The sequence below is a fragment of the Anabrus simplex genome, chromosome 1, assembly GCF_040414725.1.
Source record: "Anabrus simplex isolate iqAnaSimp1 chromosome 1, ASM4041472v1, whole genome shotgun sequence".
NCBI classification, from domain to species: domain Eukaryota; kingdom Metazoa; phylum Arthropoda; class Insecta; order Orthoptera; family Tettigoniidae; genus Anabrus; species Anabrus simplex.
The window spans coordinates 1,319,039,401-1,319,052,500 of NC_090265.1; positions in this window are offsets into that span (position 1 = coordinate 1,319,039,401).

Below are 13,100 nucleotides of genomic sequence, written 5' to 3' on the forward strand. Positions count from 1 at the left end.
AGACCATTTATATTGGTATTATAAATTTACTAATTCGGGACAAATATTTCAGATTCCCTATGAGAATCAACATCTATATCAACTAAGCAGTTAGTCAGTAAGGATCAAAAACTTGCTATAAAATTAATAAAGTTACTCAAGTGTAATTTTTGAACGACTCATGTATTAAATTATTATTACAGTATTATTATTTATTCAAAGCAAACTGCAACCATGACCAAAGCAGGGGAATATGGCTTGCATGAATTTGCATGCTTAGTATGTCTTCCGTGTTTACAGTAATCTAATAAATATATATTAGGAATTTGCTAAATTCTTTGAAGAATTTTCCTTCATATTATTTATGTATGAAAATGTATAATATTGAATTCTTCGCCTATCTATCTATAAATGTTTTCGTTCCCCACCCTGAAAGAGTGGGGCGGGCCACCTAGAGGGTAATGCACTCTCTCTGGCCAAGAGATGCGGGCGGGTTGGGAAAGTTTGATGGATGAGGGAGGTAGGTACGAGGATGTGAAAAATAGAGGAGATGGTAGGGGGTTGTTTTTTTTTCTTCAGATAATGATCTTTATTGAAAGTATAGAGAAGATACAGAGATGTAATACATAGATGGAGTGAATAGGGGTTTACACAAAGGGGCAAAGTAGGAGTTGTTGGGCGAGGAAATGGTAAAAGGAAGAGTACTAGGGAAGTTAGGAGAAGACTGAGGAGGTCAGGGGAAAATGGGAGTGGGGTAAGGCAGGGAGGCTGGGGTGGGACTGGAGAAGAGCGTAGACGTGGACGAGGTGATTGACGAGGAGGGTCAGGCCAGGGGCGACTGTGGTGTGTGGGAGGATGGGACATGGTGAGTGGGGGTGAAAGTGAGGGTTCGACCCTACGATGACATCCAAAGAGGCGTAGTCCACTGGCGAGAAGGCGCTGGATGTCGTCTGGAGTCTGGAGTGGCAGGCGCACCAGGAAGGTTGGACCATCAGCATTGTAAATACGTGATGCGCGGCGTACAGGTAGGCCTGTCTGACGTAGTTCTTGGGTAATAGCTGCAGGCACGAGGCGAGGATCCACACCGCGAATTAAACAGCTGAAGGTGTCTGATGGCGGTGGTGGCAAAAGTGTCGAAGAACGTACCATATGCGCAGGCGGATCAGGAGAAAGTCCCTCGGCGAATTGTTGTAGAGATGTACGCTGGTAGGTCAGGGGATCAGGGGAGGGAGAGGAGGGGAGGGGAGGGGAGGGGAGAGGTAATGTCAATAGGGGTGAAGAGTGAGATAGTGAAGAGTCGTGATAGTGATAGGAAGGAGGGAAGAGGTGTGAGAGGAAGTAGTGATGGTGGTGGTAGGTGTGGTAGTGGGAACAGGCAAGGTAGTGATGGTTAGAGGAGAGGCAGGGCAGGTGGATGAGGGCGGTAGAGGTGAGCGATACAGAGGAGGTGTTCGAGCAGCAGCCAGAGCAGTGTCTCTACCATCCTGGAGCTGAGTGCAGATATATAAGGGGGTAGATGTCGCTCGATGATGGCAGCGGGAAATAAACACTCCATTGTCCAAGATAGAGTTGCAGGCACGTGCAGAGTTGAATTTCAGTACTATTTCTGGGGTCGCATTGGCACCGGAGTAAAGGCGATGTACACAAGAGACCCCAAGCGGGCGAAGTTCATAGTACATATCCTCGACCGAGAGGGCTGGGTCGACATCAGTGACGTGGCAAGAGAACATTGATGGGGAAGGCCGTCAAGCAACTTAGGGACAGCCGATATGCTATTTGGCTCGGCGAGGTGTGAAGTAGAAATGTGTCATCACCCCGGTCGATCAGAAATGTGGGAAGAGAGCAGCCGAATGATTCGTCCTCAGAAACAGAGATGGCAAAATAAGCGTGTGAATTCTTTGTGGAATTTTGATAGTCATATGACAATGAGAACTCTTGAACACTTTAATATTCATGAAAATGTGTGGAACAATGAAATTTTGATTTGTTGAAGGGAATACATAGCCTCCTAGTATGGCTCTCCCTTTTTGCTATACTACAAGTAAACTCATTTTTGCTTTGTGGTATGTTAAAAAAAAGAAATTAGTCTCCCTGAATCTGCCTTTGCCTTACTTGGTACCTTGCCCTCATCACTGACCATGTTCAATTTGACCTCCAGCACTGTGGACTATTGTCTGACATTGAAGTTTCTATTGAAGCAAAATCCAGCAAAGCATATGCATGAGAATTCTGTCCTATTCTTTCCTGTAAGCTTTCACAGACTCATGTCGGTTGAAGTGCAGTGTCACGACAATGTTTTATGGGGTAGGACTTGTTGGTGATGTTACTGGTGAAAGTGGTGCTGGGTATAGGTAGACAGCAGGTCTTACAGCAGCTGTGTTCACAGGGGGAAAGAGCCAGAAGAGGGTGAGGGTTGATGTGGTTCATTGGATAACTGCTCTTTTTCTTAATTTCCCTTTTCCTGCATATTCCCCATCCTCCCTTTATCACACAACAGCATCTAAAAGTCAGCAATGCCCACCTTCATCCTTATTCTGTCTTCCCTGACAAAGGCTGTAGTCAAAAATTTTGGACCTATGTCTTTCTTTCTTTTGTGTACTGTATCCATGAATGCTTATATGATATGGTGCTGCTCTCCATCTGTTTCCTATACATATATATAATTGTGGTTTGCTTATATGGGCTTTACTCCTTCTAGTTGATTACTTTCCATTTTCTGGTAGTATCTGAAATTTTCTTTGCTTCATTTATATTTTCCATCAATGATAAAAATGAGGCTATTCTTTGTTATTAATAATTATTCTAAAATATTAATTTTTTTAACCATTGTGTTGTTTCAGCTGAATTTCAACTACATATCATGGAAATAATCAATAGTACACATGCCACATTTAAGAGTTCAAGCTCAAAATATGATAAGGTAAGTCAAAAATTATGCAATTATGCAATTATGCAAATTAATTGTCCACTTGATTGTTTAAAACTTCAAGATTTACATCATCTGGAAAAGTACTGTATTCCAAATGGGTTGAAACTTAATCATGAAAAAAGTAAAATAATATTGTCTTTAAAAATAAGAAAATATCATTTCAGTACAAATTTAGTAATAACAACATTCTATGTCCTATTTCACAAGTTAATGACCTTGGTGTTTTATTCAGTTATAACCTATCGTTGTAAAAATTGAAATGGCATATGGCTTTTAGTGCCAGGTGTCCGAGGAAAAGTTTGGCTCGCCAGATGCAGGTCTTTTGATTTGACTCCCGTAGGTGACCTACACATCCTGTTGAGGATGAAATGATGATGAAGACAACACATACACCCAGCCCCCATGCCAGTGAAATTAACCAATTAGGGTTGAAATTCCCGACCCTGCCAGGAATCGAACCCGGGACCCCTGAGACCAAAGGCCAGCATGCTAACCATTTATCTATGGTGCCGGACACCTATCACTTAATGAACATACTGAAAATATTTGTAAGAAATCATTACAAAGACTGGGTTGCATTACTAGATCATCTGCATCATCATCATGATTTCCCTTTATCCAGCTGTAGCCGGGTAGGGGCAAATATGGTTCCTCTCCACTTTCTTCAGTCTTCCCACCACTCCTCCTCCAACACTGCAGCCCAGTCCAGGTTTCTTTCTATAATACTGCGTTGGATTATGTCCTTCCATCTCAATTGTGGTCGTCCACAGTCTCTCTTTCCTTGAATTTGCATTTCCATCACCTTTCTTGGCATTCTTTCGTCACTCATTCGCTTTATGTACCCAAACCATCTTCTCTATTCTATCATTCATTTTTACCACTCCAATTTCTTCCCAGATTTACTCATTACTTATTTTGTCTCTTCTACTCTTCTGTATTAAACTTTTCAAGAACTTCATTTCAGCTGCCTGTATTCGACTCTCATCCTTCATTGTCATTGTCCAAGTTTCTGTTCTGTAAGTTGGTATGGGTACGTAATACATCTTGTACATAGTTTCCTTTGATTCCATTGGCACATCTTTATCCCATAATATGTTTCTTACACTATGATAGAAGCAGCTTCCTGTTTGAATCCTCTTACTAATCTCAGCATCCAGTTGAGCATTCTCCATTAATTCACTCCCCAGGTATTTGAACATCTCCACTACTTCCAGGGGCTTGGCAATAGAACACTTCCCTGTCTCAGCCCACTAGTTATTTTGAACCAACTTGTCATGCCAACTTATATTTGCAAGTCTAATCTGACCTTTCCCTTCTTTCTCCCCTCTAGTCATAACAAGAGTTTTACTCTTTTCTACACTTATTTTCAATCAACATTCTTCCATCTTCCCACTCACCTCATTCAACTGTTCTTGAACCTTCATGTCCTCTTCTCCCCAAATCACAATATCATCTGCAAATAACATGGTGTTCATTTCTTTTCCTCCATATGTTGCTTTTCTGTTCTCATGATGTCATCCATTACTACTGAAAACAGAATTGGCAATAGAACACTTCCCTGTCTCAGCCCACTAGTTATTTTGAACCAACTTGTCATGCCAACTTATATTTGCACGCAACTACAATATTCCATGTACATTGTGATGATCATATTTATTAACCCCTGTCCAATTCTTTTTTGCACCAGACTGTCCCAAACTTTAGTCCTAGGGACACTGTCATATGCCTTTTCAATGTCAATGAATGTCATCACCATATCATTCCCGTACTCCCATTGATTTTCCATTAGTTGTGTCATAATGAAAACGGGCTCTATTGTTAACCTTCCACTTTTGAAACCAAACTGATTTTCCTGTATCTCATTTTCAACTCTTATTGCCTTTCCATTTTGCCAATCCTCAGAGACCTCCTTATTCTCCCAGACAATCCTGAGAACTTGTCCACTACAGGCCTACAGCTCCAGCTGCCTTTATCATCTCCACTGAATTTCATCTATTCCAGCAGTATTTTCCATTTTTAATCTTTCTTACTGCCATTTCAATTTCATTCATTGTAATTTCATTATCCATTTCTTCATCAACTTGCCTTTCCTGATTGTCCATTGAATGATTCTCATCAGTTCTTATGTTCAGCAACTTCTGAAAATACTCTCTCCATCTATTTATTATTTCTTCTGGCTTTGTTAATACAGTATTATGCCCCCTTCATCCTTCACAAATCTGGTGTTTACTTGATCTCTCTTTTTGTTTCTTAAAATACCATACAGTAATTTCTTGCTGTCCTGCATATCATCTGTCAATTTCTATGTGAATAAGGCCCAGCTTTTCCTCTTTTCTTCCTCCAGTACTTTCTTGGTCAAATTCTTTGCCTCCACTTATTTTCTCCTCCTTTCTTCAGTCTTAGATGTTTTCCATGCCATTTTCTTTTCCTTCACTTTAATCTTTACTCTATCATTCCACCAGTGTGTCTCTTCATCTTTCACATTTCCTGATGTTCTACCACATACAGTACCTTTTTGACACATCCAACCAGTGCTTCCTTAAATCTTTTCCATTCATCTTCAATATTTCCCATCTCCATCCTGGGTACCAAGGGTATTATTTACCTTTGAAATTCTTCTTGTATGCTTTTCTCCTTCAACTTCCATACTTTCTTTTCTCTCTTCTTAATGGGGTTTTTTCATTCTTTCCCTCTTTCAATTTTCCTAACACAACTCTATGATCTCCACCAAAGGCTTCTTCAGGCATGGCTACAACATCTAAAAGGTTCTTCTGGTGTTCTTTCTATATGATTATACTAGCAAGATACCCGTGCTTCGCTACGGTATTATACTGAAATTTATAATTTAATGCTTATTGTTGTAGATATATAATCCGCCAAAATTCGCGATCTGACTCGCTTACTGCGAGAATCCGCCAAAATTCGCGATCTGACTCGTTTTCTAATAGATTACGGCAAGTTTACTCCCATTTTTCAATCTCTCTTTCCAGCAATCGATTTTGTACTTCCCGGGCTAGGTCCAGGTATTCCACCCGGTCAGTTGGGTCCCTAAATATTTGCCATCTTTTCCTATAAACATTTTTAATATGGATCAAATCCTTCAGGAGATCCGGCGTGGTGTCTTCTTGGGTGCCTTGGAGGTACTGAACCCGCGGCCGGACTGCATTCTTAGTCATTACCCATCCAGGACCCATTTCCAGCAGGATCTGTACATTTGACGATGGTCCAGAACATTATTATTATTATTATTATTATTATTATTATTATTATTATTATTATTATTATTATTATTATTATTATTATTATTATAGATGTTCTGGACCCCACAGCAAGATGCAAGACCGCTACTTGGCGGTAACTTACATCTGCAGCCATTGTCATTGTTGACAATGTGACCAGCACCATTGTCGCGCGTAGGCAATTGTGCGGGATTTCTGGCGATACGAATTACATACTCCCTTGCATTATTGACCTTATTATAGAGATGAACAATAGGATAGTCGATCTCTTTCCTACCGTTTATTTCAAATGTGTTTAAATTTTTATTTATATGCCAGGAGAATCTACTGTAATCTAAGAAAGTTCTCCGAAGGAAAAGATGGTTCTTGAAAATGAACCCAGGAAAGATTAGAAATTATCGGCTTATGATCAGAATAAGTACATCAAAAATCTACAGCCTGTTTCCAGTCATTCGACGGGGTCAGGAACGGAATGAATAAAGCCCCCGTCTAGCGGTGACAATAGGAATTGTTCCGGCTGCCGAAGCCTGTCGCACTTCTCTGGGGCAATGATTAATAAATGACAAATGAAATGAATTGAAATTGGACAGTGTTACTGGAATGAATGATGACAGGGAAAACCGGAGTATCTGGAGAAAAACCTGTCCCGCCTCCGTTTTGTCCAGCACGAATGTCAAATGGAGTGACCGGGATTTGAACCACGGAACCCAGCTTTGAGAGGCCGGCGCACTGCCGCCTGAGCAACGGATGCTCCTTGTAAGTACATTGCGAACAGTAAAATCAATTGGTCTCCCCTCCTTTTACACCCCAGCGCCGTTAAATTTATTTACCCCCCAAGAAAGAATGAAAAGATGGCGTGCTTCTTTATGTTTAAAGGAGATTCCAATCACCAATGTGGTCACGTCTATTACCTTCAGTTTTGAGATATAAGTATACCCATAAAATAATTCACTTTTTTCATTTCCTTTCAAACTCTCCTCCCTCTCCCCCCTAAGTGAATTTTCTGGCAAAAAATACTTGTTTCTTTAATAGTAAAGGATCTTCTAAATACCAAATATCACGACTCTAACTTCTTCAGTTTTTATTTATGTGTCCTCATGAAAGGAATTCAACTCCTTTTCACTCCCCCCCCCCCCCCACACCCCAAGATGGTTTCCCACCCAAAACGCGTTTTCCTTTGTTTTTAAAGGAAATACAAATACAAATTTTCACGTCTGTAACAACTTAATTTTTATTACGTGTATGTATTCTCATACAATTAAGTCAATTAATTTTTCAATTCTTTCACCCCCCCCCCTTCATTGGATTTTCCGAGAATACGTGTTTCTTTACTTTTAAAGCAGATTCCAAATATCAAATTTATCGTCTGTAACATATTCATTTTTGAGATATCAGTAGCCTAATTAAAAGAATTCAACACCATTTTCAGTCACTTTTAGCACCCCCCACCCTCCATCCAAGTGGTTTTTCCCAAAACTAAAAGTACACGTTTCTTTATTTTTAATAGAGATAAAAAATACCATTTTTCACTTCTGTAACATGTTAAGTTTTTTGAGATATACTGCAGAAATTCTCATTTTAAAATGTCACCCCTTTTTAGTTCCCCTTAAGTGGAGTTTCCAAAATCTAATCACCTATGTTTCTTTACATTTACAGGAGATTCCAAACACCCACTTTTTACATCTGTAACATTTTACATTTCTCAGATATTCTGTAGATGCAATCTTCAAAAAAATTCACCCCAATTATTTGTCACTGCTGTTTAACCGCCATTAATTCGATTTTTCAAAAACACAAAATACGTGTTTCTTTATTTTTAAAGGAGATTCCATATAAAAATTTTGATTTCTGTAACATCTTCAGTTTCTGAGATATATGTATCCTCATTAAAGGCATTCAACCTATTGTTCACCCTTTTAACCCCTCCTATTGGGATTTACAGAAAACAAAAAAATATGTGTTCCTTTACTTTAAAGGAGATTCTAAATACCAATTTTCACATATTTAAAAACATTTAAAATTTTAAGATGTAGACACACTCAATTTAAAAATTCACCCCCCTTTTCACCCCCCATTATTTGGATTTTCCAAAAACGAAAAAATACCTGTTTCTTTATTTGTAAAGTAGATCCCAAATACCAATTTCAGGTCTGTAATATCTTCAGGTTCGGAAATATAAGGAGCCTCATTAAAGGCATTCGACCCCTTTTTCACCCTTCCTATTGGGATTTTCCGAAAACAAAAAGTACATGTTTCTTTATTTTTAAAGGAGATTCTAAAGACCAATTTTTAGATCTATAAACTTTTAAAGTTTTGAGATATAGATACACTCATTTTAAAAATTCACCCACTTTTTACCCCCCATTAATTGGATGTTCCAAAAACAAAAAGATAAATGTTTCTTTATTTTTAAAGGAGCTCCCAAACACCAATTTTTAGGTCTGTAATATCTTCAGTTTCTGAGATATAAGTATCCTCATTAAAGGCATTCAAACAATTTTCACCCCTTTTCACCCTTCCTATTGGGATTTTCGGAAAACAAAAAAATACGTGTTTCTTTATTTTTAATGAAGATTCTAAATACCAATTTTTACATCTGTAAACATTCAAAGTTTTGAGATATAGATACACTAATTTTAAAAAATCACCCCCCTTTTCACCCTCCCATTAATTGGATTTTCCAAAAACAAAAAAATACGTGTTTCTTTATTTTTAAAAGAGATCAAAAGTACCAATTTTCAGGTCTGTAATATGTTCAGGTTCTGAGATATAAGTACCGGTATCCTCATTAAAGGCATTCAACCACTGTTTCACTATTTTTCACCCCTCCTATTGGGATTTTCCAAAAACAAAAAAAATATGTGTTTCCTTATTTTTAAAGAAGATACTAAATACCAATTTTTACATCTGTAAACCTTTAAAGTTTTGAGATATAGATACACTCATTTTAAAATTTCACCCCCCTTTTCACCCCCTTAGAGACGGAATATCCAAAAATCTTCTCTTAGCGAGCACCTACATCTTATTATGAATGTATCCTCAAAATTTCATTTCTTTATGTCCAGTAGTTTTGGCTCGGCGATGATGAGTCAGTCAGTCAGTCAGTCAGTCAGTCAGTCAGTCAGGACAAGTTACTTTATATATATAGATAATCAATCATGGTCTTTGTTCGTCTGTCTCCCCAACCATACCTTGTAATCTTCTGACTGTTCTTCTTCCTAAACTAGGTGTTTCCAAGAATCATTTGGTTCCTCATGCAAAAATCCACCAACAACTCACCTTCTGGATTTACATTTCCATATCCAAAGGGCCCTACAACATCTAGATATTCCAGAGAATTTTCAAACTTATAGTAGCTACCTATCTATTGCTGTATCTATGGTACACCCTATACTTGAATACTGTACACCTGTATGGAACCCTTCTCATCTGACCACTATCCATATATTAGATTCAGTACAACATACATTTAATCATTTATATTCATTTAAAGCAGGATTCCCATATGAAAATGTTGATTATACAGCCCTACTACAGTAAATCTGCATAGTCTGTCACAATGCCGTGATATCCTGGATATACTTTTTATTTTTAAACTGCTTCACTCCTTGGTGAATTGCCCACAACTCCTTGAAAAAATTAACTTGCATGTACCAAACAGATGCACGAGGTTTAAGAATGCATTGTCTACAAATTGGCATACAACTAACTATGCATTCAATGCGCCAATTGAACGAATGTCAAGATTTCTAAACAAAGTGGATATTGATATATTTTACTGCTCATTGTCAAAATTTAGAAATCACTTACACAATCTCCAGAAGCGACTATTACTTTCCTGTGCTTACTTGTACTATAATCTGGTATATATTTGTACATCCTTTTCTTCTTGTACTCCACTGACCTTTCTTTTTAGTGTGTTTTGTTTTGTTTATTTTTCTCTATTGTGTGTAAAATGGTATTCCCATTAATAAAGTATCAAAAATAAGTAATGGAGTGGAATAAATGCATGGCAAATCATTTTATTTTATATTAGCTTCTTGAAAATTATCAAGGCTGCCACATGTACAGAGCATAACAAAGACAAATAGTATGGTTATACAATTGCTGATAAAAGATAGGAAAATAGTAGAAGAGATCAAGGACAATAAGACATTGTTTCATATCATATACTGTAGGTAATTTTATAAAATCATGACAAATCTCTTAACTGATGAGATTGCAGTTTCTTTTATGGTATTATTTGGAATTCCTAGCATTTGCAGATCTTTATAAAAAGGCTTGGTATCATTCCACAATCCAATCACCTCCAATACATTCAAGGTTGTATTTGTCTTTATAGTAGGGCACTGTAGGTTCATAGATAGAATTCTTCTCATTGTCAACCTCCTGTGGCTGGTCTGAATTCAGCTCAAACCTTACAGTTGGATGTAGAATATAGGCAGTTTTTGAGTCAGCTTTAAAGGCATTGATGTCTATACACTTCGTGCTCCCTTGTATAGCGATTCCAGAAAATTAATGAGTGGTATATCCTCTCCTTTGCAAAGAGTGGACAGATGGTATTGTGACAGGCATTCCAAAGAGTTTCACTGTGTGGGCAAAAGCCAAGGACATACGAAAGGGTTTCGATCTCACTGTGGTAATGCCGACAGTGGTTACCATTCAGATTTCTCTCCGGCACAGATCGGACTACAGCAACATTACAAGTCCTTTTGAGAGCATCCTTTCATTCAGAGTAAGAGAGTCCATTGAGGTGCCAGGAATGTAGACTTTATAAAGAACTAGCAGTTACCTGTGGCTTCTCTCGCGTGGATTTCGTTAGTTGATAAAAGTAATCGTTCCTCAGTACTATACTAAGACATAATCTGAAAATCCCTGAAGTATAAAAGCTCACCAAAAAATTGAGTTTCATTTACCCCAGAAACTCTTTGTAAACAATGTTTGTGGTATTGCCTTTTGGGGGCTAAGTTGACTTTGCGACATAGAACTGTACAAGTGAGAAAGAGTCTTCTCACAAGTAAAAAAAACACGTTTCTTTATTTTTAAAGGAGATTCCAAATACCTATTTCCACGTCTGTAACATCTTCAGTTTTTGAGATATAAGTATCCCCATAAAAAGAATTCAATCCCTTTATCAGTCCTTCCCCCACCCCTACCTAAGTGGATTTTCTGAAAACAAAATATACATGTTTATTTATTTTTAAAGGAGATAACAAATACCAATTTTCACTTCTGTAACATCTTCAGTTTTTGGTATATCAGTATCCTAATAAAAAAGAATTCAACCTCCTTTTCAGTATTATTGTCGCGCGTAGGCAAGTGTGTGGGATTTCTGGCAATACGAATGACATACTTCCATGCATTATTGACCTTATTATAGAGGTGAACAATTGGACGGTCAATCTCATTCCTATTGTTTGTTTCAAATTTTTTAAAAATTTTATTTGTATGCCAGGAGAATCTACGGTAATCTAAGAACGTACCCTGAAGGAAAAGGTGGTTCTTGAAAACGAACCCAGGAAAGATTAGAAATTATCGGTTTATAATCAGAATAAGTACATCGAAAATCTACAGCCTGTTTCCAGTCATTTGACAGGGTCAGGAATGGAATGAATAAAGCCCCCATATAGCGGCGACAATAGGAATTGTGTCGGCTGCCGAAGCCTGTTGCACTCCTCTGGGGCAATGATTAATGAATGACAAATGAAATGAAATTATATTGGACAGCGTTGCTGGAATGAATGATGATAGGGAAAACCGGAGTATCTGGAGAAAAACCTGTCCCGCCTCCATTTTGTCCAGCACGTATGTCACATGGTGTGACCGGGATTTGAACCATGGAACCCAGCTGTGAGAGGCCGGCGCGCTGCCGCCTGAGCAATGGAGGCTCCTTATAAGTACATTATGAACAGTAAACTCAATTGGTCTCACCTCCTTTTACACCCCACCGCCCTTAAGTTTATTTACCCCCCGCCTAAATAAATTAAAAGAAGGCGTGTTTCTTTATGTTCAAAGGAGATTCCAAACACCAAGGTTCACATCTATTACCTTCAGTTTTGAGATATAAGTATCCCCATTAAATAATTAACTTTTTTCATTTCCTTTCACACTCCTACCCCCCCTCGCCCCCCCCCCCCCCCCAAGTGAATTTTCCAGCAAAAAAAAGTTGTTTCTTTAATAGTAAAGGATCTTCTAAATACCAATTATCACGACTCTAGCTTCTTCAGTTTTTGATTTATGTGTCCTCATGAAAGGATTTCAACTTCTGGCATTCATTTAGTGGGGAAAAATGTTAGCTTACCATTTGAGCTGTAGAAATGCTGCTAAAAAGCAAATGTACTTTGGACTGCAGCATTCACCAAAACGGCTTCACCACTACTGCATAGTACCACACATTTTAGCCAGATAGCTGCTGTATTTCATGTGTGATTGATGCTGCCTTCTCTTACTGCATTCCAAAACTATTTCTAAAGATGACTGAGAAGTCCCATCGGGTTTCCAGTAAAGGTCTGCATTCCCTGTTTATGGTCAGTCAAACGAAGGTAGGCGGGTAGTTAAGACTAGTAAGCGTGACTTGTCCAACCGTTACAAGATATAAGAATCATTCCGTATTGACGGTTTTCACTTTACAATGGCGAAAAATGAGAGTATCCTCCTATTCAATACATCATATATTCCGTCATTAGGTGGAGCAAACAAATTCAGACATGTTTCGGCTCGCTTGAGCCATCTTCAGTGAAAAAAATTAGGGGGGTTGGAATAATTTACATAATATAAGTTGAAAAAATGCTAAAAAACATAATGAAAGAGCAAATGAAAAAACAAACAAAAGAGAGCGTAGACGGAAACAAAATTAGCACAAATATACAATATTTACATCAATATGCAGAGCAAAAAACAACTTATTGCGTAAAATTCAGTGAAACAGGTGTTAATTTGAAATAATAATTGAT